A 26916-nucleotide genomic window follows, 5' to 3' on the forward strand; every position below is an offset into this window, starting at 1 on the left:
ATAAAAAAAAGATTGTACATAGAAACTGTGAAAAAAATATTTTCTTCATCTTAATCTTTTTATTAAAATAAATGTATAACAAATAATAAGATTGAAAATATAAAGTAAAAGAAGACTGCCTGGGTATTGATTTATTTTGTTAGCTCGGGGGACTAGGTCACGTTTTTTGGTCTGTATCCATTTGGTAATCTAAGCTTTGCATAAAATGGACATTAAATTCCAAATTAAACTTTTTATGAATCAGATAGAGCATACAATGTTTAACAACTATCCAATTCAATTGCATTATCAATTTGTTCCAATTCTTTTTATATACACACTTTTTGAGACACCAGCTCCTACTGAGCATGAGGAAGAGTGCACCATGTATGCATATAAGAGTCTGCTGGCTGTCACATGATACTGTGGGCAGGGAAATGGAAGCATTCTTTGAAATTTCTCAAAAAAAATTAACTGATAATTTGAAATTAAGAGTAAGTGCTATCACGTTGTATTTTTATTCTGCATTTGTGAATTATATAATTCTACTTTATTTAATGGACATTTAAATATCTTAATTATCCCAAACCTAAAAATTTGTGATCTCACAGATAATTGACTCACTTGATCTTTTTTTTTTTTAACTTTCTAAAATATGGGGGACACCCTGGATAGAAATGTGGCAGAGAGAAAAAGTTAGTATTGCAATTTATATAAGTGCATAGAATACAACCTTTGGCAGGCCCGGACTGGCCTAAGGGCATACAGGGCAAATGCACGGTGGGCCAGGCTCTAATGTGGGCATTGCTGCTATATAGAAGCCCCACCCTCTCTTCATATAGGTAACAATGCTTATTTTTGTTACCAGTCCAGTCTTGACCTCTGGATTAAAACAATTCTCTAATGAAAAGTTAAATTGTTAGAGCATGTGAAGTTTGAAATTCTGTTAAATATGTGTAGGTAAAATCCCTCTCAAAAGCTGAAATTCTAGCTCCTATGTAGGATGGAGTCAGTTAGTGTCCAGTAACTTGGTAGATCTTAGAAGGAAATTAGTATCTCAGAGTGTGTTGCCTAACATATCTAATCTGATGGAAGACTTGTTGTGTAATAGTGAACTTCATCTGGAATCACCTCAATCACAACAGACATGCAAGTAGATTTAAAAATAGTTAATAAACTATTTAAAGGGACATTTAACGGATTGGCACAACTACAACAGCATGGTTACTGCTCACCATGCTGTTGTTTTTCTCATGTGCCCTTAGTTTTCTTCAAAGCCATTATCCTATTTCAGACACTTAAAGGGATATAAAAACCTAACTTTTTTATTTTATGATTCAGACAGAGCATGCAATTTGAAGCAACTTTCTAATTTACTCCTTTTATCAATTTTCTTCATTCTCTTGGGATCTTTAATTGAAAAGCAGGAATGTAAGCTTAAGAGTCAGTCCATTTTTGGTTTAGCACCTGGGTAGCACTTACTGATTGGTGGCTCTCTTATGCATGATAGAGAGCAGGAGATTTACATTTTTATTGGCTGCATTGCTATTTCTTATGCCTTTTTTTTTTTAAATTACTTGTATCTTTCAAAACTGTGTTAAATGCAAAAAAATGAAAAGCTCACATTTTGAATCATGATAACCCCAAACAAATGTTAAAACTGTCAAAAAGCTAGCAACGTCATAGCTCTGTGAATGTGCACCTGATCTGTCGCAGATTGTAAAAATACGTGCGCTCAAAGATGGCAGCACCAAGTATAAAGAGGCAGCGCTTCAGCATCTGACACCTATAAGGCGTTAAAATAGAAGAATGGCTTTGAAGAGAGCGTTAGGCACCAGAAGGAAACAAATAGCATGGGTGTAGTAACCATTTTATTGTAGTTGTGCCCAGCAGTTTACCGTCAGTTTAATTTGGAATTACCCCAAACTCTCATGTGTAATACGTATATATTTTTTCAGAGTTTAAAAAAATATCTTATATGTACAGTAATTATGAATTGCTTAATACGTTAACATATATTTCAGGTTTATATTATGTTCTAATTATTTTTCATGTTCTTATGTTTAGATTATTTTATATATAAATTATTAGGTTCAATATAATTAAGAAAAAAATAATATTTTATTGAATATGTCTGTTTCAGATGTTTTTAAAGTGTTTCACATTTGTTAATGCTAGTTGTAAAGGGTATTTGACCCTTTATGCCTCATGGAGGGAGCTAAAAACTTAATTAATAAAAGCATATGAAAAAAAAATATGTTCAATATATTTAATTGCGACACTTTTATATGCTTTGTAGAGTATTTTTGTTTTGTTTGATATCCTTTAATTAACTAAGCATTTTTTAAGAGACCAGATTTCTTTAAGATACTTGAATTTGTTTAGATTATAATTTAAACAAATAATAAAAAAAATCTGATTTTTTTATCTTTAATGCTCAATGACTTGTATGAAATTGACATGTTAAAATGATATTAGGGGCCGATTTATCAAGTGTCTGGCGGACATGATCCGCTGTAGGCATACGCTGTCGGTATTTATCATTGCACAAGCAGTTCTGGTAAACTGTTTGTGCAATGCTGCCCCCTGCAGATTCACGGCCAATCGGCCGCTAGCAGGGGGGTGTCAATCAATCTGATCGTATTCGATCGGGCAGATTGATGTCCGCCTACTCGGAGGAGGCGTACAAGTTAAGGAGCAGCGGTCTTAAGACCACTGCTTATTAACTCCTGTTTCCGGCGAGCCTGAAGGCTTACTCGGAAACAGGGGTATACGGCCCCATTCAGGCCGTGATAAATTGCCCCCCTTGTCTGTAAAGATGTGTGAAAATAAAAATAAATTGTCTCTGAATTATACAGTAATTGTAGAACAAGTGCAGGGTGACAATTAATATTTTATACCTACTATTTAAATTGTGTTTATATAAAATATATATATATATATATATATATATATATATATATATATATATATAGAAATAGAAAACATGTTTCATATTAAGATCTAGGGATTTCTCCTTCTCTGATTTAAGATTTATAAAATATAGACACATTGAATTATATTGTTCTGAACTACGAAGTATTATTTTCCAGAGAAAACATTGCACATTGTTCAGCGGAGATTTATGATATATCTGAACAGATTGATCCTAATGACCATAGTGGGCAGATTGATAGGCAGCTCAATCTTATATTCACCTTGGGTTGTAAAATCCCTTACAGAGGTGACTTTATTTCCTTCACCCATCCATTCCATTCCAGCTTGAAATCTGATCTAAGGAGAGGAAAATCTTTTTATCCACATTGAGAAATTGAGATTGAACCAATGATCTAGCAAGATATATGTGTCTTCAATGGAAGACGCTACATGCTCCGGTCACAATGAAAAAGGACATCTATATTTGACATGTAAAGATATATCAAGCATCTTCTGCTAGGGCAGCATATGAAATGGAAAAATTGCAGTACAGAAAAGGAGGCTGAAAAACAGAACAAAAGGCAGCAAAATATTAAAGATGCACTAACCATGGAAAAATATGGTTAATAATTTGTGAAAAAAATGATAGAATATTTCAATAAGGAGCTGTTGCCAATTAACCCCTTTAATGGAGAGCCATTTCACAAATACCTGTGTGAAGCTGATTTTTATTTATATATACACTATATAATATATATATATTAGCATTTTCCTAAAACATATCCAGTGGGTTACACAAAACAATAAAAAAAATATATTTGAAAACATGATAAACAAAATAGAATAAAAGCTCACAAGTTTAAATGTTCTTACGATCATCTCATGTATTGGTGATTTGCATCATTGAAAGGTGACTCAAAGGCAGGGCCTTCTACCTTTTATTTTACTGTATTACTAATAAAATAGTTTATTCTACTCTTAGGGGCCTATGTATCAAAGGTCTTGCGGACCTGATCCGACAGTGCGAATCGGGTCCGCAAGACCTCGCTGAATGTGGAGAGCAATACGCTCTCTGTATTGAGCATTGCACCGGCAGCTCACAAGAGCTGTTGGTGCAACGCCGCCACCTGCAGACTCGCAGCCAATGGGCTGCCAGCAGGGAGGTGTCAATTAACCCGATCATACTCGATCGGAATGAATTGTGGCGATTCTTGTTCACCTGCTCAGAGCAGGCGAACAGGGTTATGGAGCAGCGGTCTTTAGCGGTCTGAAGCTTGATAAATTGTTCTGAAATTCATTTCATTAAGTCAAAACTAATATCTGTGTTTTTGTCACAAATTCCTACATGTAACAAAACAAATGCACAAACTTACTTACCACCATGAAAGAAATTAATTTATCAGGTAAGTATAAATGTATTTGTTTCACTAATAAAGGTGGTGAGAGTCCATGAGCCATTACTCCTGGAAACTAATACCCAAGCTACGGAGTCCATGAGTAATGTGGGTGGAATATAATAAGTTTTTGAAAGGCAGACACCTAATGTCCAGATACTGCTGCCTCAAGGAGTTTACTACCAAAAAAAGGCTTTTCAGAAGAAGCAAACCTATAAAGTGTTACAAAAAGTATGAAAAGATGACCATGTTGCTGCATTGCAATTTTTTTCAACAGAAGCCCAGGAAGAGTAGACATTTTAGGGGAGACCTCCAAAAAAGCCTTGAAAATCTAAAAGTATTAGCCACCAACATTTCTTCAATTTAGCGTACAAAAAAACTGTAACATTTTAAATCCTGGAGCAATAAAAAAAAAATTAAAGCACTCCCATGTACCAAAAACAGACAAAGGGAGGACAGATTCCTCTAGAGGCAAGAACAGTATTAGCTAGGTTGTTGGGTTGCGCTCATATTATGATATGAAAGCAAACTGTTTTTGCTCTTGCGCTAACCCCACAAGCGTAAAAAGCCGGAATTAGAATATTGCATGCACATTGACGTGTTTCCAATAGAAGTCAATAGATTAAAAAAAAGTGGAAAAAAAAAGCCTAACATCCCATTCTCGTGCAAACTCGATCAAAGATTCTCATTTGCACTAACTCTAATGCACCTTTATATATATATATATATATATATAAACGGGTTGAAGAAAGTGCACTCCACAGGACGCTGTTTTTTGCAGATTATTGTTACAAAGAGAAAGCTGTTTTACTCCTCCTCTCCTGGGGGTGTGACAAATGTGTAGAACATACACGTCATTTAGTTTGGCTATTTAAGTCCTGGTGGTGGGAAATGCAATTGTTGTTGTTTTGTCTGTCTGAGGACGAGCCGGTCAGGCTCGAAAACGTTCACAATAAAGTGGATCAAAAAGTGGAGTGCACTTTCTTCAACCCGTTTATACATATTGTTTGTGCACCCAAGGCAGTGGATTGACCAGCTTGGAGTGCACTTTGTCTACAAATATATATATATATATATATATATATATATATATATATATATATATATATATATATATATATATATGTGTGTGTGTGTGTGTGTATATGTATATGTCTATATATGTCTGTAATTTTCTCCTCTGATAAAAATCACCTGGAAGCTGAACAGATTCAGGATTATTAACCCCTTAACGACCGAGGACGTGCAGGGTACGTCCTCAGAAAAAAGGCAGTTAATGCCTGAGAACGTACCCTGCACGTCCTCGGTTTGGAAAGCAGCTGGAAGCGATCCTGATCACTTCCAGCTGCTTTCCGGTTATTGCAGGATGCCTCGATATCGAGGCATCCTGCAATAACAATTTTTGCCCCTCCGGTGCAGAGAGAGCCACTCTGTGTCCCTCTCTGCACCGGACATCGATGGCCGCATTCGTTGGTGGGTGGGAGCGTAAATGGGAGGTGGGTGGGCGGCCATCGATGGCTTCTTAGTCAGAGAGGGGGGCGGGATCGGGGGCGGGATCGCCGGGGGCACGCACAGGCGCGCGCGCGTGCACAGGGGGCGGCGGGAGGGCGCGTGCACGGGGAGGGAGCGGGTGGGAACCGCTTACACTACAGAAAATTTTGGATAATATTGTACAAAATAATAATAACAAAACGTAATGGAACTCATCTAAGGGATCTGGGAGGGGGTGGGGGATTGATCTGGGGGGGGGAGCTACACTACAGAAAAAACTAAAATAAATTAAAAAAAAACATTTTTATATGCAAACTGGGTACTGGCAGACAGCTGCCAGTACCCAAGATGGCCCCCAATAAGGCAGTGGGGGGGGGGGTAGAGAGCTGTTTTGGGGGGGATCAGAGAGGTTGGGGGCTAAGGGGGGATCCTACATAGCAGCATATGTAAATATGCTTAAAAAAAAAAAGTAAAAAAAAAAAAACCTTTTATTTTAGTACTGGCAGACTTTCTGCCAGTACTTAAGATGGCGGGGACAATTGTGGGGTGGGGGAGGGAAGAGAGCTCTATGGGAGGGATCAGGGGGTCTGATGTGTCAGGTGGGAAGCTGATCTCTACACTAAAGCTAAAATTAACCCTGCAAGCTCCCTACAAGCTACCTAATTAACCCCTTCACTGCTGGGCATAATTCATGTTTTGTGCGCAGTGGCATTTAGCGGCCTTTTAATTACCAAAAAGCAACACCAAAGCCATATATGTCTGCTATTTCTGAACAAAGGGGATCCCAGAGAATCATTTACAACCATTTGTACCATAATTGCACAAGTTGTTTCTAAATAATTTCAGTGAGAAACCTAAAGTTTGTGAAAAAGTTGACTATTTTTTTTAATTTAATAGTATTTGGCGGTGAAATGGTGGCCTGAAATATACCAAAATGGGCCTAGATCAATACTTGGGGTTGTCTACTACACTACACTAAAGCTAAAATTAACCCTACAAGCTCCCTACAAGTTCCCTAATTAACCCCTGCACTGCTGAGCATAATACACTTGTGGTGTGCAGAAGCATTTAGCGGACTTCTAATTACTTAAAAACAACGCCAAAGTGATATATGTCTGCTATTTCTGAACAAAGGGGATCCCAGAGAAGCATTTACAACCATTTGTGCCATAATTGCACAAAATGTTTGTTAATGATTTCAGTGAGAAACCTAAAATTTGGAAAAATTTTACTTTTTTTTTTTATTTGATCGCATTTGGCGGTGAAATGGTGGCATGAAATATACCAAAATGGGCCTAGATCAATACTTTGGGATGTCTTCTAAAAAAATATATATACATGTCAAGGGATATTCAGGGATTCCTGAAAGATATCAGTGTTCCAATGTAACTAGCGCTAATTTTGAAAAAAAGTGGTTTGGAAATAGCAAAGTGCTACTTATATTTATGGCCCTATAACTTGCAAAAAAAGCAAAGAACATGTAAACATTGGGTATTTATAAACTCTGGACAAAATTTAGAAACTATTTAGCATGGGTGTTTTTTGGTGGTTGTAGATGTGTAACAGATTTTGGGGGTCAAAGTTAGAAAAAGTGTGTTTTTTTTCCATTTTTTCCTCATATTTTATAATTTTTTTTATAGTAAATTATAAGATATGATGAAAATAATGGTATCTTTAGAAAGTCCATTTAATGGCGAAAAAAAACGGTATATAATATGTGTGGGTACAGTAAATGAGTAAGAGGGAAATTACAGCTAAACACAAAGACCGCAAAAATGTAAAAATAGCCTTGGTCCCAAACGGACAGAAAATGGAAAAGTGCTGTGGTCATTAAGGGGTTAATTTGAAAAAGGTATCTTTCAAATAAGGGTTGTCACGTGCCTTTTTCTATTTGAGGGTAGGATTGGGGATACCCCATTTTTATTCCAAATGATCATGTATCTATCAGGTGTTTACTGTTGTCATGTTGATCACTTAATTGCCACTATTTATAGAGTGGGATTTCTATAGAGTTGACCTACTACCTAAAGATGCCCTAGGCACTGAATATTAAATATGGCATCCTCTTGTTTCTATGAAGCTTGGTGCGTTTGTTTAGTGTATTTTGTTTTTAAGGGAGAAAGAATTAACATGATTTTTTAATTTTCTCTGTATACATTTACATTGATCTATTTCATATTTAATTGTGTTTACCTCGGTAATGATATGGTTTATTGTATATTTTTTTATACACATTGATGTATTAGCAAATTTATAGAATAATGTGAGAAAAAATTGTTTTCAGTAATCTATAAAAACAAATGTGGAAAAAGTGGTTAATTTATGCATTTTTGAGAGTACTTATAACACATTCTAACTTGGTACTTATTTAGAAATATAATAGTTTTATTGGGTTTAATTACTTTATAAAGCAGATAATTGGGCTTTGTGTAACTGTGTGACATATGGAGAATTATTTAAGGTTTCCATTTTACATCTTTATTTATATCCCCATAAAATTGAACACAAAGCTACAAAATGTGGAAACGTGGGGTGAATTTTAATCCTATAAAATGTTTTATATTTTTTTTAAAGATCTACTGATATTCTAAAATTCAAATGTATCTCAATATTTCACTTGCAAAGCAATTATTACTTTTTGTAACTTAGACATTTCTATTCTTGATGACATTGTACATCGGTTATAAACATAATGTTAATTTATGAATAATGTTACTTTATTATACACACATCTATATTTTTCACCATTATCACAAACTAGAGTCAGAAAACAAATATTCTTATTATATTATCTTATTATAATATGATTATTTTACTAAATCTATGGAATGAATGGGTTGTATTTTTAATCCTTTATTTAAATTTTGTGAATCTTAAAAAAACATATATGTTCTCCAACTTTTTACTAGGCTATGGGTAAATATTTTAGTTCATCTGTCAAAAATTAATTCTTGGTGACATTCACTCTAGTATATTTATGCTGAAGTAAGTACACAAGGACACATTGTCGTTATTAATTATTATTTCAATACTTCTCACCATGTGCTAAACTTAGAGATGGATTTATCAGTTTTATTGATCTCACAGCCAACACAAAGGGAGCATTTTGACCTTGTCTAATTATACATGTGCCTAGGACAGGAAAATGGGGACTGAATATTTTAAGGGATAGTACTGTGTGTGGCATGGGTCCCTTCCACCTCATGCTCTCCAGATGTTTTATTAATTACATATATTACAAATCAATGGCCCCAGATATTTTATTTATTAGTTTTATTAAAAATCAATGGTCTAGTAGGGTGTATCCCTAGGCCTCTAGTGTGAGAAATATATGGGGAAAATATAAGCTAAAATTATTTTAAGTCATAGGGCTTCTGATGGTGGCAAACGTTCCTTTTATAGACGAGATGCCAAATTATAAAATATAATGATCAATTCCAATTTTTCCATTTTTTTTTTAAATATCAACAAAATGGAACGGACACATTTTTTTTTGTTAGCAAAGTCTTCACAATCTTTGAGTTACAGTCAAACTGATTAACAGACATGAGATTCACTTTCCATCCCCCCCCCGTATTTCATAAACTACTGATAATGGATGACAATTAACAAATAGGGGAGCTGATACACCAAACAAACAAATCCTCTAAATATGAAATGGTAGAATTATGCTCTTTTTTTAATTAAATTACATCTCTATCGCCTCCACAGCCAATCAGAAACACTGACAACATGTGTTTGTTTTGCATTTAGATTAAGTGGCTTTTGTTTCTTTATTAAAATACATTTTTGATGTCATTTACTGGTAGGTATACATTGGTATTGATATCTCTATTGATTTTGCAACTGGAGATAGCCTAAACTTATGTTTTCTTCATGTTTTTACAGTTAAATATTGATGATGATGGCATATTGAGTATTATTTATTATTTGGAACACATATATCATCATTAAAAAGCAACGTCAGAGTTGTTGGCATGGGCTGCACAATCTTGTTTCTCTGGTCTAAGCAGCGGCATATGGTTGAACAGCTAGGATATTTAACAAAATAACCATAAATAAATGTTTAACCCATCTTAATGTCACTGTTAGGGGTATATTTATTATAGTGTGTTCGGACATGATACGATGTAGCCTATCATGTCCACTGCACATCAATAAATACTGTCAGCATACGCTCTCAGCATTTATCATTGCACTAGCAGTTCTGGTGTACTGCTGGTGCAATGCTACCCCCCTGCTGCCGATTGCCACTAACAGGGGGTGTTAATCAACCCGAATGTATTTGATCGGGTTGATTTCTGTCCGCGGCCTCAGAGCAGGTAGACAAGTTAGGGAGCAGCGGTCTTTAGAAACAAGGGGCATCAAGCTCCATACAGACCTTGATAAATCAGCCCCTTAGAATAAAAAGAGAAAATTCATTTTTTTAAACATATTTCCACTTAATTTACTTGCGGCGAGATTACGAGTTTTTGTCGGTAATGGTGCCTTTTTTTCTCACCACTCACTTAAGACAACGCTGGTATTACAGGTTTTTACAAACCCGGCGTTAGCCACAAAAAAGTGAGCGTTGAGCAAAATTTAGCTCCACATCTCAACTGAATACCAGCGCTGCTTACGATAGCGGTAAGCTGGCTAAACGTGCTCGTGCACGATTTCCCCAAAGAAAACAATGGGGCTGAGCTGGCTGAAAAAAAAACTAACACCTGCAAAAAAGCAGCGTTCAGCTCCTAACGCAGCCCCATTGTTTCCTATGGGAAAATACTTTTTATGTCTACACCTAACACCCTACCATAAACCCGAGTCTAAACACCCATAATCTTACACTTATTAACCCCTAATCTGCCGCTCCGTACACCGCCACAACCTACATTATACCTATGAACCCCTAATATGCTGCCCCCAACATCGCTGATACCTACATTATATTTATTAACCCCTAATCTGCCACCCCCAATGTGGCCGCAACCTACCTACGCTTCTTAACCGCTAATCTGCCGCCCCCAACGTCGCCGCAACTATAATAAATTTATTAACCCCTAAATCTGAGTCTAACCCTAAACCTAACCCCCCCAACTGAAATATAATTTAAATAAATCGAATTAAAATTACTACAATTAACAAAATTAGTCCTATTTAAAACTAAATACTTACCTATAAAATAAACCCTAAGATAGCTACAATATAACTAATAGTTACATTGTATCTATCTTAGGATTTATTTTTATTTTACAGGCAAGTTTGTATTTATTTTAACTAGGTACAATAGTTATTAAATAGTTATTAACTATTTAATAGCTACCTAGCTAAAATAATTACAAATTTACCTGTAAAATAAACCCTAACCTAAGTTACAATTACACCTAACACTACACTATATAAATAAATTCATTACCTAAATTAAATTTAACAAATTACAATTAAATAAAATAAAGTACAAAAAAAACCCACTAAATTACAAAAAAAAAAATAATTACAAGAATTTTAAACTAATTACACCTACTCTAATCCCCCTAATAAAATAAAGAAGCCCCCCAAAATAAAAAAAAACCCTACCCTATACTAAATTACAAATGGCCCTTAAAAGGGCCTTTTGCAGGGCATTGCCCCAAAGTAATCAGCTCTATTACCTGTAAAAAAAAATACAATACACCCCAACATTACAACCCACCACTCACACACCCAACCCTACTCTAAAACCCACCAATCCCCCCTTAATAAAACCTAACACTAACCCCTTGAAGATCACCCTACCTTGAGACATCTTCACCCAACCAGGCAGAAGTGGTCCTCCAGACAGGCAGAAGTCTTCACCCAATCCGGGCAGAAGTGGACCTCCAGATGGCCAGAAGTCTTCATCCAGGCGGCATCTTCTATCTTCATCCATCCGGAGAGGAGCGGGTCCATCTTCAAGCCAGCCGACGCAGAGCATCCTCTTCCAACGACAACCAAATGAAGAATGAAGTTTCCTTTAAATGACGTCATCCAAGATGGCGTCCCTTGAATTCCGATTGGCTGATAGGATTCTATCAGCCAATCGGAATTAAGTTAGGAAAAATCCTATTGGCTGATGCAATCAGCCAATAGGATTGAAGTTCAATCCTATTGGCTGATCCAATCAGCCAATAGGATTGAGCTCGCATTCTATTGGCTGTTCCAATCAGCCAATAGAATACGAGCTCAATCCTATTGGCTGATTGCATCAGCTAATAGGATTTTTCCTACCTTAATTCCAATTGGCTGATAGAATCCTATCAGCCAATCGGAATTCAAGGGACGCCATCTTGGATGACATAATTTAAAGGAACCTTCATTCTTCATTTGGATGTCATTGGAAGAGGATGCTCCGCGTCAGCTGGCTTGAAGATGGACCCGCTCCGCTCCGGATGGATGAAGATAGAAGATGCCGCCTGGATGAAGACTTCTGGCCATCTGGAGGTCCACTTCTGCCCGAATTGGATGAACACTTCTGCTCGTCTGAAGGTCCACTTCTGCCCGGTTGGGTGAAGACGTCTCAAGGTAGGGTGATCTTCAAGGGGTTAGTGTTAGGTTTTATTAAGGGGGGATTGGGTGGGTTTTAGAGTAGGGTTGGGTGTGTGGGTGGTGGGTTGTAATGTTTGGGGGGGTATTGTATTTTTTTTTACAGATAATAGAGCTGATTACTTTGGGTCAATGCCCCTCAAAAGGCCCTTTTAAGGGCTATTTGTAATTTAGTGTAGGGTAGGGCTTTTTTATTTTGGGGGGCTTTTTTATTTTATTAGGGGGATTAGATTAGGTGTAATTAGTTTAAAATTCTTGTAATTATTTTATTATTTTCTGTAATTTAGTGGGGGGTTTTTTGTACTTTAGTTTATTTTTATTTAATTGTGATTTGTTTCATTTAAATTAGGTAATTAATTTATTTATAGTGTAGTGTTAGGTGTAATTGTATATTAGGTTACGGTTTATTTTACAGGTAAATTTGTACTTATTTTATCTAGGAATTTATTAAATAGTTAATAACTATTTAATAACTATAGTACCTAGTTAAAATAAATGCAAACTTGCATGTAAAATAAAAATAAACCCTGAGATAGCTACAATGTAACTATGAGTTATATTGTAGCTATTTTAGGGTTCATTTTATAGGTAAGTATTTAGTTTTAAATAGAAATAATTTTATTTTCATTTATTTAAATTATATTTAAGTTAGGGGGTGTTAGGGTTAGACTTAGGTTTAGGGGTTATATTTATGTATTTATTACAGTGGCGGCGATGTCCGGTCAGCAGATTATGGGTTAAAAAATGTATTAAAGTGTTTGAGATGTGCGGGGGGGGGCCTCGGTTTAGGGGTTAATAGGTAGTTTATGGGTGTTAGTGAACTTTTTAGCACTTTAGTTAAGAGCTTTATGTTACGGCGTTAGCCCATAAAACTCTTAACTACTGACTTTTAAATGCGGTTTCAGTCTTGACAGGAGAGGATGTACCGCTCACTTTTTCCAAGACTCGTAATACCAGCGTTAGGCAAATCCCATTAAAAAGATAGAATACACAATTGACATAAGTGGATTTGCGGTATGCTCGAGTCATGGAAACAAAGTGAGGGGTACACCTGTACCTGCAAGACTCGTAATACCAGCGGCATTAAAAAGTAGCATTGGGACCTCTCAACGCTGCTTTTTAAGGCTAACGCAAGACTCGTAATCTAGGCGTTGGTTTTTTAGCTTGTTTGTTTTTTCTTCAACATTTCCTTAGGACCACATAATGCATATATAATATCTTGGCATCAAAAATTCCCAAGAAGAAAAGAACTGTGTTGAATATTAGATACCTAGATATCTCTCCTGAGTTACAGTGCACTAGTTTGTTTTGAGGACCCTGTAGCAATGAAAGAATTTGTACAGTTTATAAGACCATCATCAATTTTGTATTTCTTATAATATTTGCCTTATAGGTATTGTATGTCAGTTGCAAAAAGAGTTAGTTAATCACATTTTTTATTTGATGCAAATGTATAGCTATAGGGCTATATGTAATTCACATTATGTGGAATTATTGTTTCTGAGTAAATATGATGCATTCAATGTGAAATAACTAAGACTGTACTTGGGCTCCTATCTCCCTGTATTTTCCCTTATTTTCTTAAGTACTAAATTTAAATTTTTTATTCCAGTACCAAAGTAAATTTGAAAAGCTTTTTATTTTTTGTTGTTGTTGAATAATTCCAATATAAAATAGGCAAAATATATTCAATTTGTTATATCGTATTGAGAAGGTTAAAGGTACACTGAACCCAAAATTTGTTCTTATGTGATTCAGATAAAGCATGCAATTTTAAGCAACTTTCTAATTTACTCCTATTATCAATTTTTCTTCATTCTCTTGCTATCTTTATTTGAAAAAGAAGGCATCTAAGCTTTTTTTTTTGGGTTCAAGACTCTGGACAGCACTTTTTTATTGGTGGATGAATTTATCCACCAATCAACAAGGACAACCCAGGTTGTTCACCAAAAATGGGCCGGCATCTAAACTTACATGCTTGCATTTCAAATAAAGTTACCAAGAGAATAAAGAAAATTTGATAACAGGTGTAAATTAGTAAGTTGCTTAAAATGTTATGCTCTGTCTGAATCACAAAATAAAAAAATTTGTGTTCAGTGTCCCTTTAAATAACAAGATATCATAGTAAGTCTTACTTGAAATTGTAACTAAAGAATCTGCATAAACAACAATGCAAACTCTTTTTTCCAGTGATTCCTTTTTAATGTTCACTTAATATTGTTTCTTACAGGTAGTACTGTAAATGGCATCTCGAGAAATGGACATAAGACAATGAACAGTTTTTGATTACTGAATATGGCAACACAAAGAAGACAATCATGACATATTTGAATTGGTAAGTCTTTGCTTAAATACTCTTGCTGGTGATATGGTGTCTATGTTACTGAGAGCTACTTGGGTACATTATTGATTTTTTTTTTTTTTCTGAAACTAAAATATTTTTATGTGGAGCCTTTTGGGAAATTCTGAGACTCATAACAAAGTCTTTCCTCATTGTTGCTATTTTACAATTGAGCATTAAAGATAGTGATGTTGCATTATGAAAATAAATAAAAAAACTTTATTGAAAAATGAGCAAAAAACAAATAACAAAGAAGTAAACACATTGATATAGCAGAACTGTCTAATGGGTTTCACTTTTACTCAGGACTTATTCATAGGCATAAAATATATTAAAAAGTCTTCCCTTACATACCCCTAAACCACTCACTAAAATACACAAAAGAGTTAGGAGCCTAAATTAAAAGTATACACACGTTGATTACAAATAAAAAGTAATTTATAAAACACTACATATTCTCTGAAGCTCTTATATTATTCATTATGCAAAGGTCAGCAAAAAATATTGCAGCATTGGCAAGGACATAACAAAGGATTTCAGCAGCTATTTATCACAGGGTAATGGCAATAGAAGTGTTACATATAAGCTCTGTCTTCCAGTGACATAAAATGGCAATAATAAAATGCTTGAATATACATGTGTGGTGTTTACACTCACAAATGGGACTAAACAATCAATTCTGGCAAGCAATGAATTACTGATCCAGAGCTAGAAAAGAGTAGGTGTCCTATTGGTGCGCAAATGGGGATTCCCTAGCACTTACACTTATCTGCTCCCAAAAACAGATATATTTAGAAAATAAGACAAAACTAGTACAATTTAGTGTAGGTGCGCTCACAGCAGCGGGAATAAATAAATGTTTAAAAATTATTGATTCAAAGTGTTAAACAGTTAATATTTAATCAAAACATAGAAAACATTAAAACTCATGGTTTAAAAATGTTTAGTTAATCTTATTGATCAAGAGTTTCCTCATTGGTAGATAAAAATAATACAGTTCATGTAGAAATAAGGATATAAATAATATCTATTTATTGTTTAAAACTTACACTCTTAGTATTATGATGCTGTGACCGGTCACAAATGCTAAAAAACTATCTGTTTACAATCAACTTTAAAAACACTTTAAAAATACAAAAAACATCTCTGTATAGATCAGGTTCAATGTAAACTTATACTGGTGTTAAGTAGCTAGCAGCAGAAGTTTGTTATCAATTATATTAGTGCACCAATGCCAGATTGAAAATGAGATTCAAACTAAAATGTCAATTTTCTTATTCCATATACTGTCCATATAAAGAATCTGCATAAAATATTGCACAAATATCCACAAATGGGTAGAATCTAAGTAGAGGGTATTAATATCAGTGATGTACATAACACTTTTGCTCTCCGGTATGTCTCCTTAGGGTATTCAATGTGTCAAAGGAGATGTCCGTTTAACCAAACCTATTGGCCTGTAACGTTTGAGCTGGAGTTATCTATATACGGTTAGATATTATCGATGTTTGTAACACTTAGTACCCAATATGCTGTCTTTGCCTCTTTGTATTTAGTGTGTCAAAGAATATTCGTTTGTTACGCTATGTGGCATATAGCTTATAGGCTGTGTATGTCTACCGCGCTTATCCGGCTGCTACACCTCAGTGTGTCTACCTGCTCTTATGTGGGTATCCTCCGTCCACTTCCCAGATGGCACAGGTGTCTGTGCAGCTCCACGGATAGCCGGTGACGTCACACGCACGTCCGTTCTTCTCGAAAGTAGATCCGTCTGAAATAACTCTGTGCAGAGTGTATATGTAGAAAAGAAAGTAGTGCCACTTCAATCCTTTGTAATCCTCAGTTCTTTCTTACAAATGAGGTATAAAATTATTCTGTATGTCTTGTTTCAACAACCATCAACACGTTTCACCACTTCTTGTGGCTTTCTCTAAATCTAAATAATATATTGTAACTATTTTAGGATTTATATTTATTTTACAGGCAACTTTGTATTTATTTTATTTATTTAACCAGGTACAATAGCTATTAAATAGTTAATAACTATGTAATAGCTACCTAGCTAAAAGAAATACAAAATTACCAGTAAAATAAATCCTAACCTAAGTTACAATTAAACCTAACACTACACTATCAATAAATTAATTAAATAAACTACCTACAATTATCTACAATTAAATCAACTAAACTAAATTACAAAAAAAATAAACACTAAATTACAAAAAAACCCCACTAAATTACAAAAAACCCCCACTAAATTACAAAAAATGCCACATAGCGTAACAAACGAATATTCTTTGACACACTAAATACAAAGAGGCAAAGACAGCATATTGGGTACTAAGTGTTACAAACATCGATAATATCTAACCGTATATAGATAACTCCAGCTCAAACGTTACAGGCCAATAGGTTTGGTTAAACGGACATCTCCTTTGACACATTGAATACCCTAAGGAGACATACCGGAGAGCAAAAGTGTTATGTACATCACTGACATTAATACCCTCTACTTAGATTCTACCCATTTGTGGATATTTGTGCAATATTTTATGCAGATTCTTTATATGGACAGTATATGTAATAAGAAAATTGACATTTTAGTTTGAATCTCATTTTCAATCTGGCATTGGTGCACTAATATAATTGATAACAAACTTCTGCTGCTAGCTACTTAACACCAGTATAAGTTTACATTGAACCTGATCTATACAGAGATGTTTTTTGTATTTTTAAAGTGTTTTTAAAGTCGATTGTAAACAGATAGTTTTTTAGCATTTGTGACCGGTCACAGCATCATAATACTAACGGCTAGATTTAGAGTTCGGCGGTAGCCGTCAAAACCAGCGTTAGAGGCTCCTAACGCTGGTTTTGGGCGCCCGCTGGTATTTGGAGTCAGTGATTAAAGGGTCTAACGCTCACTTTACAGCCGCGACTTTTCCATACCGCAGATCCCCCTACGCCATTTGCGTAGCCTATCTTTTCAATGGGATCTTTCTAACGCTGGTATTTAGAGTCGTTTCTGCAGTGAGCGTTAGAGCTCTAACGACAAGATTCCAGCCGCCTGAAAATAGCAGGAGTTAAGAGCTTTCTGGCTAACGCCGGTTTATAAAGCTCTTAACTACTGTACCCTAAAGTACACTAACACCCATAAACTACCTATGTACCCCTAAACCGAGGTCCCCCCACATCGCCGCCACTCGATTAAAAATTTTAACCCCTAATCTGCCGACCGCCACCTACGTTATACTTATGTACCCCTAATCTGCTGCCCCTAACACCGCCGACCCCTGTATTATATCTATTAACCCCTAACTTGCCCCCCACAACGTCGCCGCAAGCTACTTAAAATAATTAACCCCTAATCTTCCGACCGCAAATCGCCGCCACCTACGTTATCCCTATGTACCCCTAATCTGCTACCCCTAACATCGCCGACCCCTATGTTATATTTATTAACCCCTAATCTGCCCCCCACAACGTCGCCGACACCTACCTACACTTATTAACCCCTAATCTGCCGAGCGGACCTGAGCGCTACTATAATAAAGTTATTAACCCCTAATCCGCCTCACTAACCCTATCATAAATAGTATTAACCCCTAATCTGCCCTCCCTAACATCGCCGACACCTACCTTCAATTATTAACCCCTAATCTGCCGACCGGAGCTCACCGCTATTCTAATAAATGTATTAACCCCTAAAGCTAAGTCTAACCCTAACACTAACACCCCCCTAAGTTAAATATAATTTTTATCTAACGAAATAAATTAACTCTTATTAAATAAATTATTCCTATTTAAAGCTAAATACTTACCTGTAAAATAAATCCTAATATAGCTACAATATAAATTATAATTATATTATAGCTATTTTAGGATTAATATTTATTTTACAGGCAACTTTGTAATTATTTTAACCAGGTACAATAGCTATTAAATAGTTAAGAACTATTTAATAGTTACCTAGTTAAAATAATTACAAATTTACCTGTAAAATAAATCCTAACCTAAGTTATAATTAAACCTAACACTACACTATCAATAAATTAATTAAATAAACTACCTACAATTACCTACAATTAACCTAACACTACACTATCAATAAATTAATTAAACACAATTGCTACAAATAAATACAATTAAATAAACTATCTAAAGTACAAAAAATAAAAAAGAACTAAGTTACAGAAAATAATAAAATATTTACAAACATAAGAAAAATATTACAACAATTTTAAACTAATTACACCTACTCTAAGCCCCCTAATAAAATAACAAAGCCCCCCAAAATAAAAAATTCCCTACCCTATTCTAAAATACAAATATTACAAGCTCTTTTACCTTACCAGCCCTGAACAGGGCCCTTTGCGGGGCATGCCCCAAGAATTTCAGCTCTTTTGCCTGTAAAAAAAAACATACAATACCCCCCCCCCAACATTACAACCCACCACCCACATACCCCTAATCTAACCCAACCCCCCCTTAAATAAACCTAACACTAATCCCCTGAAGATCTTCCTACCTTGTCTTCACCATACCAGGTTCACCGATCCGTCCTGGCTCCAAGATCTTCATTCAACCCAAGCGGGGGTTGGCGATCCATAATCCGGTGCTCCAAAGTCTTCCTCCTATCCGGCAAGAAGAGGACATCCGGACCGGCAAACATCTTCTCCAAGCGGCATCTTCTATCTTCTTCCATCCGATGACGACCGGCTCCATCTTGAAGACCTCCAGCGCGGATCCATCCTCTTCTTCCGACGACTAGACGACGAATGACGGTTCCTTTAAGGGACGTCATCCAAGATGGCGTCCCTCGAATTCCGATTGGCTGATAGGATTCTATCAGCCAATCGGAATTAAGGTAGGAATTTTCTGATTGGCTGATGGAATCAGCCAATCAGAATATAGTTCAATCCGATTGGCTGATCCAATCAGCCAATCAGATTGAGCTCGCATTCTATTGGCTGATCGGAACAGCCAATAGAATGCGAGCTCAATCTGATTGGCTGATTGGACATAAAAAGGACATAAAAAGTATTTTCCCATAGGAAACAATGGGGCTGCGTTAGGAGCTGAACGCTGCTTTTTTGCAGGTGTTAGGTTTTTTTTCAGCTCAAACAGCCCCATTGTTTCCTATGGGAGAATCGTGCACGAGCACGTTTTTGATGCCGGCCGCGTCCGTAAGCAACTCTGGTATCGAGAGTTGCATTTGCGGTAAAAATGCTCTACGCTCCTTTTTTGGAGCCTAACGCAGCATTTGTTTGAACTCTCGATACCAGAGTTAAATTTATGGTGCGGCCAGAAAAAAACCCGCGGAGCGTTAACAGCCCTTTTACCGCCAAACTCCAAATCTAGCCGTAAGAGTGTAAGTTTTAAACAATAAATAGATATTATTTATATCCTTATTTCTACATGAACTGTATTATTTTTATCTACCAATGAGGAAACTCTTGATCAATAAGATTAACTAAACATTTTTAAATATTGAGTTTTAATGTTTTCTATGTTTTGATTAAATATTAACTGTTTAACACTTTGAATCAATAATTTTTAAACATGTATTTATTCCCGCTACTGTGAGTGCACCTACACTAAATTGTACTAGTTTTGACTGATCCAGAGCTAAGCTTGCCCACTAAGCCTATCAGACGTGGCATATTTGTGTAGCCACCAGTTATTGGCCGTGTTCAATTCAGAACCAGAAGTGGCCTAGTTTACATTGCTGTTGTAAATGGTGTAAATTGGTGGTAACAGCAGGTATCCCCTTGCAGATGTTTTATGTTGCCACTAATTTACACAGTTTACAACAGAAATGGAAATTAGGCCTATAGGTTTAATTCCTTTGCGGGTAAGCAATAGTGCCACAATAAAATTACCTAGCACATTAGAGCATTTCATCACTGCTCCTTTATGTTAGTTTAACTCAAAAGCTGTGTCTTTATTATCCTCCTACCTATATGTTACTTCCTAACAAGTGACATCACTATACTTATTTGGAACTAAGCAGATGGAAAATGATTTCTTATTTATGGACAGCAGGAAATTAGTGACTGTTTTATGCACCTTTATTGTTTTTCATATTATGATAGTTGTGATTTAATGATGACAGGATACTTTATATTTTAGTTTCCCTTTAAGAGGCAGATTTACATGGTTTTAAATGAGACTATATAGCTATAAAGTCTGTATTATACGTGGTTAAAAAGTATACCATTTAACATATACTATTAGAGGGTACAGTGCTCAATATATTCCTGACATTAATATGAAAGAGCAGCATTTAAATATAGCTATCAGCAGACAGTGCCTGTCAGCCAATAGGCATCAGTAGTACATATCAGCCAATATGCATCAGTAGTACATATCAGCCAATATGCATCAGTAGTACATATCAGCCAGAAGGCATCAGTAGTACATATCAGCCAATATGCATCAGTAATACATATCAGCCAATATGCATCAGTATTACATATCAGCCAGAAGGCATCAGTAGTACATATCAGCCAATATGCATCAGTATTACATATCAGCCAATATGCATCAGTAGTACATATCATCCAATAATAAGCATTAGTAGTACATATCAGCCAATATGCATCAGTAGTACATATCAGCCAATATGCATCAGTAGTACATATCAGCCAATAGGCATTAGTAGTACATATCAGCCAATATGCATCAGTAGTACATATCAGCCAATAGGCATTAGAAGTACATATCAGCCAATATGCATCAGTAGTACATATCAGCCAATATGCATCAGTAGTACATATCAGCCAATATGCATCAGTAGTACATATCAGCCAATATGCATCAGTAGTACATATCAGCCAATATGCATCAGTAGTACATATCAGCCAATATGCATCAGTAGTACATATCAGCCAATAGGCATTAGTAGTACATATCAGCCAATATGCATCAGTATTACATATCAGCCAATATGCATCAGTATTACATATCAGCCAATATGCATCAGTATTACAAATCAGCCAAAAGGCATCAGTATTACATATCAGCCAATATGCATCAGTAGTACATATCAGCCAATATGCATCAGTAGTACATATCAGCCAATATGCATCAGTAGTACATATCAGCCAATAGGCATCGGTAGTACATATCAGCCAATATGCATCAGTAGTACATATCAGCCAATATGCATCAGTAGTACATATCAGCCAATAGGCATTAGTAGTACATATCAGCCAATATGCATCAGTATTACATATCAGCCAATATGCATCAGTATTACATATCAGCCAATATGCATCAGTATTACAAATCAGCCAAAAGGCATCAGTATTACATATCAGCCAATATGCATCAGTAGTACATATCAGCCAATATGCATCAGTAGTACATATCAGCCAATATGCATCAGTAGTACATATCAGCCAATATGCATCAGTATTACAAATCAGCCAAAAGGCATCAGTAATACAAATCAGCCAATAGGCATCAGTAGTACATATCAGCCAATATGCATCAGTAGTACAAATCAGCCAAAAGGCATCAGTATTACAAATCAGCCAATAGGCATCAGTAGTACATATCAGCCAATATGCATCAGTAGTACATATCAGCCAATATGCATCAGTAGTACATATCAGCCAATATGCATCAGTATTACATATCAGCCAATATGCATCAGTATTACAAATCAGCCAATAGGCATCAGTAGTACATATCAGCCAATATGCATCAGTAGTACATATCAGCCAATATGCATCAGTAGTACATATCAGCCAATATGCATCAGTAGTACATATCAGCCAATATGCATCAGTAGTACATATCAGCCAATAGGCATTAGTAGTACATATCAGCCAAAAGGCATCAGTATTACATATCAGCCAATATGCATCAGAAGTACATATCAGCCACTATGCATCAGTATTACATATCAGCCAATATGCATCAGTATTACATATCAGCCAATATGCATCCTTATTACAAATCAGCCAAAAGGCATCAGTATTACATATCAGCCAATATGCATCAGTAGTGCATATCAGCCAATATGCATCAGTAGTACATATCAGCCAATATGCATCAGTAGTACATATCAGCCAATATGCATCAGTAGTACATATAAGCCAATAGGCATTAGTAGTACATATCAGCCAATATGCATCAGTAGTACATATCAGTCAATAGGCATTCGTAGTACATATCAGCCAATATGCATCAGTAGTACATATCAGCCAATAGGCATCAGTATTACATATCAGCCAATATGCATCAATAGTACATATAAGCCAATATGCATCAGTAGTACATATCAGCCAAAAGGCATCAGTAGTACATATCAGCCAAAAGGCATCATATCAGCCAATATGCATCAGTAGTAATAGGCATCAGTATTACATATCAGCCAATATGCATCAGTAGTACATATCAGCCAATATGCATTGGTATTACAAATCAGCCAAAAGGCATCAGTAGTACATATCAGCCAATAGGCATCAGTAGTACATATCATCCAATATGCATCAGTAGTACATATCAGCCAAAAGGCATCAGTTTTACATATCAGTCAATAGGCATTAATAGTACATATCAGCCAATATGCATCAGTATTACATATCAGCCAAAAGGCATCAGTAGTACATATCAGCCAATATGCATTAGTAGTACATATCAGCCACAAGGCATCAGTAGTACATATCATCCAATATGCATCAGTATTATATATCGGCCAATATGCATCAATAGTACATATCGGCCAATATGCATCAATAGTACATATCAGCCAATATGCATCAGTAGTACATATCAGCCAATATGCATCAGTAGTACATATCAGCCAATATGCATCAGTATTACATATCAGCCAATATGCATCAGTATTACATATCAGCCAATATGCATCAGTAGTACATATCAGCCAATATGCATCAGTATTACATATCAGCCAATATGCATCAGTATTACAAATCAGCCAATAGGCATCAGTAGTACATATCAGCCAATATGCATCAGTAGTACATATCAGCCAATATGCATCAGTAGTACATATCAGCCAATATGCATCAGTAGTACATATCAGCCAATATGCATCAGTAGTACATATCAGCCAATAGGCATTAGTAGTACATATCAGCCAAAAGGCATCAGTATTACATATCAGCCAATATGCATCAGAAGTACATATCAGCCACTATGCATCAGTATTACATATCAGCCAATATGCATCAGTATTACATATCAGCCAATATGCATCCTTATTACAAATCAGCCAAAAGGCATCAGTATTACATATCAGCCAATATGCATCAGTAGTGCATATCAGCCAATATGCATCAGTAGTACATATCAGCCAATATGCATCAGTAGTACATATCAGCCAATATGCATCAGTAGTACATATAAGCCAATAGGCATTAGTAGTACATATCAGCCAATATGCATCAGTAGTACATATCAGTCAATAGGCATTAGTAGTACATATCAGCCAATATGCATCAGTAGTACATATCAGCCAATAGGCATCAGTATTACATATCAGCCAATATGCATCAATAGTACATATAAGCCAATATGCATCAGTAGTACATATCAGCCAAAAGGCATCAGTAGTACATATCAGCCAAAAGGCATCATATCAGCCAATATGCATCAGTAGTAATAGGCATCAGTATTACATATCAGCCAATATGCATCAGTAGTACATATCAGCCAATATGCATTGGTATTACAAATCAGCCAAAAGGCATCAGTAGTACATATCAGCCAATAGGCATCAGTAGTACATATCATCCAATATGCATCAGTAGTACATATCAGCCAAAAGGCATCAGTTTTACATATCAGTCAATAGGCATTAATAGTACATATCAGCCAATATGCATCAGTATTACATATCAGCCAAAAGGCATCAGTAGTACATATCAGCCAATATGCATTAGTAGTACATATCAGCCACAAGGCATCAGTAGTACATATCATCCAATATGCATCAGTATTATATATCGGCCAATATGCATCAATAGTACATATCAGCCAATATGCATCAGTAGTACATATCAGCCAATATGCATCAGTAGTACATATCAGCCAATATGCATCAGTATTACATATCAGCCAATATGCATCAGTATTACATATCAGCCAATATGCATCAGTAGTACATATCAGCCAATATGCATTGGTATTACAAATCAGCCAAAAGGCATCAGTAGTACATATCAGCCAATAGGCATCAGTAGTACATATCATCCAATATGCATCAGTAGTACATATCAGCCAAAAGGCATCAGTATTACATATCAGTCAATAGGCATTAATAGTACATATCAGCCAATATGCATCAGTATTACATATCAGCCAAAAGGCATCAGTAGTACATATCAGCCAATATGCATTAGTAGTACATATCAGCCACAAGGCATCAGTAGTACATATCATCCAATATGCATCAGTATTATATATCGGCCAATATGCATCAATAGTACATATCAGCCAATATGCATCAGTACTACATATCAGCCAATAGGCATTAGTAGTACATATCAGCCAATATGCATCAGTATTACATATCAGCCAAAAGGCATCAGTATTACATATCAGCCAATATGCATCAGAAGTACATATCAGCCAATATGCATCGGTAGAACATATCAGCCAATAGGCATCGGTAGTACACATCAGCCAATATGCGTCAGTAGTACATATCAGCCAAAAGGCATCAGTAGTACATATAAGCCAATATGCATCAGTATTACATATCAGCCAAAAGGCATCAGTAATACATATCAGCCAATATGCATCAGTATTACATATCAGCCAGAAGGTATCAGTAGTACATATCAGCCAATATGCATCAGTATTACATATCAGCCAATAGGCATCGGTAGTACATATCAGCCAAAAGGCATTAGCATTACATATCAGCCAATATGCGTCAGTATTACATATCAGCCAAAAGGCATCAGTATTACATATCAGCCAATATGCATCATTATTACATATCAGCCAAAAGGCATCAGTAATACATATCAGCCAATATGCATCAGTATTACATATCAGCCAGAAGGCATCAGTAGTACATATCAGCCAATATGCATCAGTATTACATATCAGCCAATATGCATCAGTAGTACATATCATCCAATAATAAGCATTAGTAGTACATATCAGCCAATATGCATAAGTAGTACATATCAGCCAATATGCATCAGTAGTACATATCAGCCAATATGCATCAGTAGTACATATCAGCCAAAAGGCATCAGTAATACATATCAGCCAATATGCATCAGTATTACATATCAGCCAAAAGGCATCAGTAATACATATCAGCCAATATGCATCAGTATTACATATCAGCCAGAAGGCATCAGTAGTACATATCAGCCAATATGCATCAGTATTACATATCAGCCAATATGCATCAGTAGTGCATATCATCCAATAATAAGCATTAGTAGTACATATCAGCCAATAAGCATTAGTAGTACATATCAGCCAATATGCATCAGTAGTACATATCAGCCAATATGCATCAGTAGTACATATCAGCCAATAGGCATTAGTAGTACATATCTGCTAATAGGTATTAGAAGGAACCAATTCTGATACATTCATTTCAATTTAAATTTAAACAACTTTTGCACTTAATTTTTAATCAACAACAACCAAAATGATTCTAACATGTTTATATAGTGCTCTTTCCTATAAGTAAGACCATTTTAAGTTCAATTCCATTTAAGATGCAATGGCCTTGATTCTAATCCATGTATTTCTCAACTAAAATGAACCTATGAATTAAATGGGTTTTAGCATGTTTTTTCCTGTTATTTGTTTTTGCATTTCTACTCTTCCTATAGAGGGTAAAGTATTTATGCCCTGCTGTTAACTTACCCTGCTACATGCTACACAGCAGAGGTATGGCCATTCTGACACTGAATGAGTTAAAACCAAGCTTGTGTTGCATTTGCTAAGAACTTCAGTATTAATATATTAGTCCATTATCACAGCCAAAATGAGCCATTCAAATTGGTCTTATATAGTTTTAAACAATTTATTTTTGTTGCCAATGGTTGGTATATTGATGGCTTTTTCTCTATACATTAACGGAAAAAAAGGACACAATCATTATTGCCTTCTGCATGGTATGTAGGAAATGCATTTGTTGTATTACTTTTCAGTAATATCTATCAAAAGATCCAACAGAATCTTAGGATTGTATAAAAGAGGCACTGAAATACTAGTTTGAAATATCAGCACATTTTGCCATGTAGGGAGAAT

Source organism: Bombina bombina, chromosome 3 (genome assembly GCF_027579735.1).
Source record: "Bombina bombina isolate aBomBom1 chromosome 3, aBomBom1.pri, whole genome shotgun sequence".
In the NCBI taxonomy this organism is placed as follows: Eukaryota; Metazoa; Chordata; class Amphibia; order Anura; family Bombinatoridae; genus Bombina; species Bombina bombina.